General features: G+C 47.9%; 1 non-coding gene across 1 annotated transcript; it reads left to right on the forward strand.

The window, feature by feature from the left end:
• Positions 1-254: 254 nt before the first annotated feature.
• Trnat-ugu lies at positions 255-328 on the forward strand. The gene has a single exon. It is a non-coding gene; the product is annotated as a tRNA-Thr (tRNA).
• The last annotated feature ends 8,265 nt before the right edge of the window (positions 329-8,593 follow it).

The raw sequence follows: 8,593 nt of genomic DNA on the forward strand, positions 1-8,593 counted from the left end.
ACACGCCTGGCTACCAAACACCCTAGACTAAAACCCGACGGATAATATGTGGGATTATCTCTATCGGGCTGTTCACGCTATGAATCCTTAAGCAGGAAACCTAACGCAGCTGGCCAAAGCGCTGGAGTGGGCGTGTCCCCACACCCCTATCGGTACTTGCCACAACCTCACTGACTCTTTCCTGCTCTTCGCGCAGAGTTCCGCGATGCAAAATGTGCCAGAGATAAATCCCCGCAGTCGCGCTATCCTCTGTGTCCTCGATGGCTCAGATGGATAGAGCGTCTGCCATGTAAGCAGGAGATCCCGGGTTCGAGTCCCGGTCGGGGCACGCATTTTCATCTGTCCCCGTTGACATATGTCAACGCCTGTAAGCAGCTAAGGGTGTTCATTTCTTTGCAATTTCATAGATATTTTAAACATAGCTGCACAGCAGCAACGGTTTCACATAGTAAAATTATAAACAGCCGACCAGTTGCAATGGATAAAGAAATTCCTTACCTAGGTTTCGACAAATATAAACTTGTTTTCTTCAGAAGGTAACCTAAGGACAATGAACATCATACCTTACATTAGAAAAGTATGAAACTTATAAGTCAAGAATAAATTTTAAGACAAATTAGAGAACTCTTGCATTACAGAAGTATGGTAACGACGACTGGTACTTACAATTTTACATTAGTAAGGACTAATGTACCATAGCCGTTTTTACAATTGTCGGCATAGATCCATTTGTCAAAAATGAAAGATAGCCCTAGAATTTGGGTTTGTCACGTAAATACAAAATAGTACATCGATCTTGCAGAGCTCACAACCGACTGAGTGTAATCGGCGAGCGAAGTTACTCTGAAAACAGGGCAGGTGGCGCTCGTGCCGAGAAACATGTGCCAATTGGCGTACAAAGACAACGTGTAAATTATCAGTATTAATAACGTCCTTAGGTAGAGTAACAATAAAAAAAGGAAGGAAATTCTAAGTACCAGTCGTCGCTACTGTACTTCTGTAATGCAAGAGTTCTCTAATTTGTCTTAAAATGTATTCTTGGCTTCTAAGTTTCATACTTTTCTAATGTAAGCTATGGTGTTCATTGTCCTTAGGACCTTCTGCCGTCTTGACACCCTTGTCTAAATCCCTGACATGGCGCGACAGCACCGTATCCTTTTCAACAATATCCGCTCCCTTCCCGCCAACAAGAACCTCTTCCTGCACACCCTTACCACCCACCGCGTGGATGCCTTCCTCCTCAATGAAACCTTCCTCCAACCCCACCACACCGTCCACACTTCGCCCTATCTCTTCCACCGCTCCGATAATCCCCTTCCGATTGCGCAAGGCGGAGTTGCCATTGGTCACCACCGCCAGATCCCCGTTCGGCTCCAACCTCTCCTTCCCGACCCCACCGAACACCTGATCCTTAGTCTCTTCTTCCCCGGCCTTACCGTTACCTGCGCCGCCATCTATGTCCGCCCTAACGCTCCTCTTCCCTTCGACTTCCTGTCCCACATTGACCATACCTTCTCTTCCTACGTGATCGCCGCCGACCTCAACATCCATAGCCGTTCCGCCGCCCAGTTACGGCGGTGGCATCGGTTCCTCTCCTCCCTTCAAGGCGACCTCACCCCCATCCCTCAGCACACCCGTCCCGAATTCAAATCCACTCCCGATGTTATCCTTTCCTCCCCCTACCTCCTTGGCCGCATAACGGTGGATATCCTGGAGCCTATTGGTAGCGAACATCTCCCTGTCCTCACGATTTCAGACGGCCGTCGCCCCCGCCCCGACACTCGTAATGACCCTCTCCCTAAGTACGTCCATGACTATTCCTGTGCCAACTGGAATGCCTACCGGGATACCCTCTCCACCCAGGTCGATAGCCACCCCTTCACCTACCACCACCCTGACGATGTAACCCATGCCGCCTCCTTTCTCCAGCAGACCTTGTCTGAGGCCGTGGAGGCCCAAGTCCCTCCTGTCGCCATCCACCCCCACCGTCCTACCTTACCCCCACAGCCCGTCCTCCTCCTCCGTGAATCCTGCCGTCTCTACCGTGCCTTCCTCCGCACGCGTGACCCGGACACACTACGACACCACCAGCAACTCCAGCGACACATTCGTAATTTGCTCGTGGCTAAGAAACGCCGGGACTGGCGACAGACATGCACCCATTTAAATGCTACCCTACCTATCAACTCGTCCAAGTTCTGGTCAGCCTTCAGTCGCCTTACCGGAACTAAACCCTCCCCCTACTATCCTCTTCTCCATGACGATCACCCCTTCCCTGACACCCTTAGTAAGGCCAATCACTTTGCCTCCTATCTCTCCGAAGTGTTTTCCATCCCTGATGATCCCCAGTTCGATTACTCCCTCCTCCCGGATGTCCGCGATCGAACTGACACCTCTATCCCTCCCCTTGCACCTGGTTTTCAGTACTTGGACAACTTTGCACACACAGAACTCAATGCCCCTATCACTACACAGGATCTCATTGCTACACTCCGCACAAAACGCAACACCGCTCCTGGTCACGATCGTGTCACCTACCGTCACCTTCATGAAGCTCATGTCTCTTTCCTCTCCACTCTGGCCAGGCTCTACAATGTAGTCCTGTCCACCGGTTACTACCCCGACCTGTGGAAAACCTCCCGTATCCTGGTGTTCCTTAAACCTGGCAAACCACAGTCCGCTGTCTCCTCCTACCATTACATCAGCCTTACCTCGGTCTTCAGCAAGGTCCTGGAATCTATCCTCACCCAACGCATCCAACAGCATCTCTGCCAACACCGCCTCCTTCCCATTACCCAGTGTGGCTTTCGTCCGTCCTTCTCTTCCGACGACCTTCTCCTTCACCTCACTCATCTCCTTTCCGAACAGCTTAATTCCCATCGCTCCGCAATCTTCCTCTCCCTGGACCTCGAACGCGCTTATGACCACATATGGCATTCCGGTCTCCTCTTCAAGCTCCAAACCTTCGCCCTTCCGATTAACTATGTCCGTCTGATCGGTTCCTTTCTCTCCCACCGTCCTTCCTACGTCACCATCCATAACACGAATTCCTACACCTTCTTCCCCTCCGCCGGTGTGCCCCAAGGCTCCATCCTCTCCCCCCTTCTGTACCTTTTGTACATGGCGGACATGCTGCTGCCGTCATCCCCCGTCCACCTTCTCCAGTTTGCCGATGACACCACCTTCCTTGCCATTGCCCCCCCCCCCCCCTGCACCGCTCCCAACACCTTCTCCAAACCCATCTTGACTGGTTCACCGCTTGGCGCAACCAGTGGTTGCTCAAGGTCAATCCCTCCAAAACCCAGGCGATCATTGTAGGCAAAACCACCCCTTCCTTCCGCCTCCTTGATTTCTATCTCACCATCTATGGCCGTCCTATCGCCCTCACTCCCACCCTTAAGTACCTTGGCGTCACACCCGACCGTCGCCTCTCCTGGACTCCCCATCTCCAGACAATCCAAGCCAAGGCACGCTCCTGACTCCGTCTCCTCAAGCTCCTTTCTGGCCGTACGTGGGGTCTGGACCCCTCCACCATCCTCCACACCTATAAATCCCTCATCCGCCCTATCCTTTGTTACGCCCATCCGGCCTGGGTCTCCACCCCCCCTACCTTTTATAAATCCCTACAAATCCTTGATCGCCATGCTCTCTGCCTCGCCTACCACATCCGTCTCCCCTCCCACACGCGGCTCCTGTATGATCTCATCCCCTTCCCCACCTCCTCTTTTTCCTTGAGAGGATACGGATCCTGTACACTTCCCGCAACCTCGATCCTCCTCATCCGCTTGTCTCACCCATCCTCTCTCACCCCCACCTGCTGCCGCACCTGTATTCCCACATCCCACCCGGTCTCCATCTCTCCACTCTCCTTACCCTCTCCCAAGGTGGCTTCCGCCAGCTCCCCCTCCCTGATGATGTCCTCCTCCCCTCCATCTACCCCTCCTATCATCTTTAATCCTGCCCCCCCCACTTCCGGTGTCCTTTCCTTTAGGCACCCTCCCTCCCTTCTCTTCCCTTCCCTTCTCTTTCCTTTTCCCCCCATCCCTCTTTCTCCATCCCTCTTCCCCCGGGCTTCCCCTTCCCCTTCCTCCTTTCCTCCTGTCTCCTCTGCCCATGGCATCTCTGCTCTCCCCTCTCCTTCTCCCACCCCCCACCCCCCGTCCTCCGCTCTTGGCAGGTCGCCGGACTTGCACACGCTACGTGGACTTTCGCGCGCCGGAGATCATCGCCATCAGTGTCTCGTGTGTGTGCCTTCGTTTGTGTTTAGTGTTTGTTCGCCGTCACGCCACCACTGTTCACGTGTACCATCGCCATCATCCGTGTTATGTGCGCTGTGTCAACTAGTGTTAGTTATGTTTCTCGTCCAGCGTGAACGGCTCCATGTTTTTTGTTTTTTAGTGTCTATATTTTTTGCCCGCCGTTTTGATTCTATTCTCTGTGCCACCTCTATGTTTTACTTATTGTGAAACTAAAGGCTGAAGAGCGGCGTACTCTGCTGCTGACAGCCCGCCTTGTGTAAGGTGATCAAAATCACAATAAAGAAAAAAAAAATTTTCCTTAGGTTACCTTCTGAAGAAGACAAATTTATATTTGTCGAAACCTAGGTAAAGAATTTCTTTATCCATTGGAACTGGTCGTCTGTTTATGATTTTAAGACGAAGTATGTTCACCACATTCGTTCCGGGGCAAGCTGCAATGAATGGGTATAGCATACCAGAAAACGCAAAAGTTGACAAATTAATTTTATTTTTATGACATGAAGCTAACAATTTGCTGTGAGTTTGTATGTTTTTAAATTATTATCTTTTGTCTGCAGATCCTTTTTACGGTGATGATACTAATAGCTTTTAATATGCGATTATAGATTATTATAATATTTATAAAATAAGACAGTGCCATGTATTTTGATTATGTAACAATATCGGTCATCAATCTCTATTTACATCCACAAACATACTCTATAAACCACTGTGTGCAGAGGGTACTCAGCATGAACCACATGTTGTAGAATTTTTCCGTTCCAATTGCGCATGAAGCGCTGGATGAATGACAAAAATGTTGCCTAATATAGAATTACAGGCGCTTACCGAAACGATGTGTAGTGGACTGGAGTATTATGCTACATTCTTCACTTAATACTAGTTCACGAAACATTGTAAGTACACTTTCCTCATATAATAGGCGTCTGTCCCGAAGCGTCTGCAATTTCAGATATTGCATTATTTCTGCGGCGTTCTGTCGTGAGTTCAACAAAACTGTGAATATCACTTGTTAATGTTATTTGGAGTAGGTATCACACACTCGAACGTCAAACTAAGATTTGTTGTCCACTGCAAAGTAAAGAATCACTTTTTCGCAATTCCATCATTGTCTGCCGTTGCACCGTAAAAGTTTGATATTTCACACACAGGTGCCTACAGCATTCCTCTGTAGTGATGCAGAAGTGTGCTGCCCTGCGAAGTCACCCTCGTACTTGGCATGCTTCAAAGAGCAATGAGTCGACGTATCAGAAAAATAGACCAAAATTTAGAAGTTCATGCAAGGTGTAAAACGATTTTATGATGCCACATTCGTATTAAATTTCACCACCGTTCAGCCCATCGCCACCGTCCGCATGTCCCAAGGTGGGAAGGTCATAAAACTTCCTCTTCCCCACATTTCACCACTTCTTTAGAAATCTCTTCTATGGAGATCAGAACCGCGGAACCCAGCATTGAAATAACATAGTTTTCTTATAGTTTCCGGGGAAAGCCTTTCACACACACCGCCGTTCAGATTCGATACGATAATGCCACAGTGGCGGTATAAAGGGAGGCAGTCACATCACCCCTTTCTTTGAGGTGTTCATCCTAACACATTTCGCTGCTTTAAACTACAGTTCGCAGTGTAGTGAGCAACAAGGTAGCGATCTTGACCACCTTTGAAACTGCTGATACCCGGCGGACGACTCAAAGCTGCTCTAAGGATAATTGGGACAACAGCTCCATTGATCAACATGGCACACATCGCACATCTGGAGTGCAGTACGATCATAGTTGTTGCTCTGGGTTACAGGGTGGAAGGCGGAACCTTAAGCATCGTTCCAAACCATTCGACCAATTTGAACATGATCCGAAGCAGCAAAGGGTATTTATACTTTCTCAGCCCGCCTGTTCCACAGCCTCCTGTAATGTGATGATTGAGGGGTGCGACATTGACACATGCATGAATAAAACGGCCAATGGTCCCTCTAATACTCCCCAGTTCGGCAACAGCCACTCGTATTTATTAAGCATCGTGATAATGTGCCTGAACACAGATAAACTTTTATGAGAGTTCCAGGCACCTGCACACTAACAACCCCTTGGTACCCCTCATATTCCACATGCCTACTAGCAGACGTAAGAGCAGAGGTGTAGCCTGCCTGCAGATGCCTTGGAATATGGCCAGAGTTCGTCTCAGGAGGAACGGTTTTAAAGTGCTCAAGAAAGCTGAGCAGATGGCACCGAGGGTGCTGCGAAAGTTAGTGGTGTTAGAGGTACCTACAGTTTCATTCAATCATGTGTCTATGTCACACTTTCCATGATCACGTCTTGGGAAGGCGCCAAGCAGGAGGCTGAAAAAGCGTGATGTGTAACCCCGAGCAGAAAGTGCAGTCGGACTGCGCTCCAAAAGGGTGAGATAACGTAGAATTCGGTTGTTGGCCCACGACATTCATACAGAAGGGTTGAATCGTCCTGGTGGAGTGTGTCACCAGTGTCAAATGTGGTCAAGAACGTCCTGGTGTGGCTCACTGTTATGTGAACTTTCGTTTTAGATCGTACAGTGGGAGGGTATCAATGGCCCAAGGAAAGCTGTGGTTTCATTGACGGCAGTTATCCAACCCCTAAGGCCTTTTTTTGGTGATGCTGAACGGTGGTCTGTCTAAAATGTTTTCCTCGAATACCTGTTAGAAAACCGTGTGATTTCGACGCTGAGCGTCGCGCCTCTGACGGCCATTGCACACTCGTCAAAAGAAACCGTGACATGTGGGTGAGAGGAAGAGCAACGATCTTTCCATCGTAAGACACGTCCACGGTGGCATTGGGCGGAATTATGGAGTAATTTGGTGGCAAACTGACATCACTAACCCTCCTTACACCTTACTTGAACTTGTGAACTCTGGCATATTTTAGCGTGCGTCGACACTTGCTGTTTATAGTGTCACCGAGCCTGATGGTGACGTTGTACGGAGCTAAGTTCTGCACTGTTACAGAGGAAGGTTGCACGCACGAGCCAAATTTCAAACTGTTGTACCTTATAGCAGGGGTCTCCAAACTACGGCCCGCGGGCCGAAACCGGCCCGCGAGGGCCGGCAAACCGGCCCGAGTTAGCTGGCCGGACACCCCCGGTATCCGGCCCCCCAAATATTTGAGGTGGTACCTACACTGGCAACAATTGAGTTTCGAGGCCTATCTCGACCAATACACCGCGACATTGTCGAAGCTCTATCTTTACAAAGCGGAAGGTCATGGTTAAACTTGTGGCTATCCACAATAAACAGACAGACCATGCTCCGTGTGATAGTGCAGAAAAAAAGAACGGTTAACAGACTTAGTTTGGCGAAAACATTTTAAGTAAAAAAATTCTTTGCATTTTATTCTACTCACGAGTCTGGTGCAAGTCTTTCAAATGGACGCCACTTCGGCGACTAGCCCTAGTAATCAATCATTATGGAAGATGCTTCTTAAATGAGGTTTCACTTTCTTTTGATTACGTTGTAAAATACATACAGAATGTGCAGTGACATAATTTTTTGTCGGTGAAGTTCGCCAGAATAAAATACGCCAGAATTTCGGTCAGGTATGTCCACCACTCAGAATTAAGTAACTAAAAAAAATCGTAGTTCGTTTCAGAGCTAGCTATTCCCACAACCTTAGATTTTTGCGATTTCTTTCCTTTAGCCTTACATTACGGTGATCATGAAGTGCTAGGGTGCTTTAATCCCACTAGGTAGATCTTGGCCCTTATGACTTCGTGGAGGAGTCAATGTGGTCCGCGGACTAAAACGTTTGGAGACCCCTGCCTTAGAGGGAGATACGAATATCCACACTTAAAATCAGTAAGAAAATCTTAACTGCTCCATTTAAGTATTCTTTGCAATTTTAGTTTACTGCCCACTAGGTCTAAAGGCGAAAAATTAAGGAAGTGCGACACTGCACGCTTGTTAATACTTTCATTTTTCTGGTTATACCATCATAATTCTTAGTTTCTCTAACACACAGTTTCACTGGTTTGTGTAACATTCAATAATTTGTAAACTTGGTTTCTGTTTAGGCCTATGCTCATTGCGAGAATTACATACTTTTTACTAGTTGCAAAATGCTTCATGGGTATGACACAGGATTTCATACAGACAAAGATTTTGGTAAATAATGGTCAAAAGCGCTTAATATCTTACTAATGATTGAAGTTTTGGACAAGCTGTTATTATTTTATTTTACTGAAGTAAACTATCATTGTATGCTTGTCATGGAAATTCGCAATTCACTCGTATTACTATAGTGCCTACATTTCTGGTGCTTTTTATTGGTTTTTTAAATATAACGGAAAAACGTTAGTGACAAATATATCA

Source organism: Schistocerca americana, chromosome 8 (genome assembly GCF_021461395.2).
Source record: "Schistocerca americana isolate TAMUIC-IGC-003095 chromosome 8, iqSchAmer2.1, whole genome shotgun sequence".
Classification (NCBI taxonomy): Eukaryota; Metazoa; Arthropoda; class Insecta; order Orthoptera; family Acrididae; genus Schistocerca; species Schistocerca americana.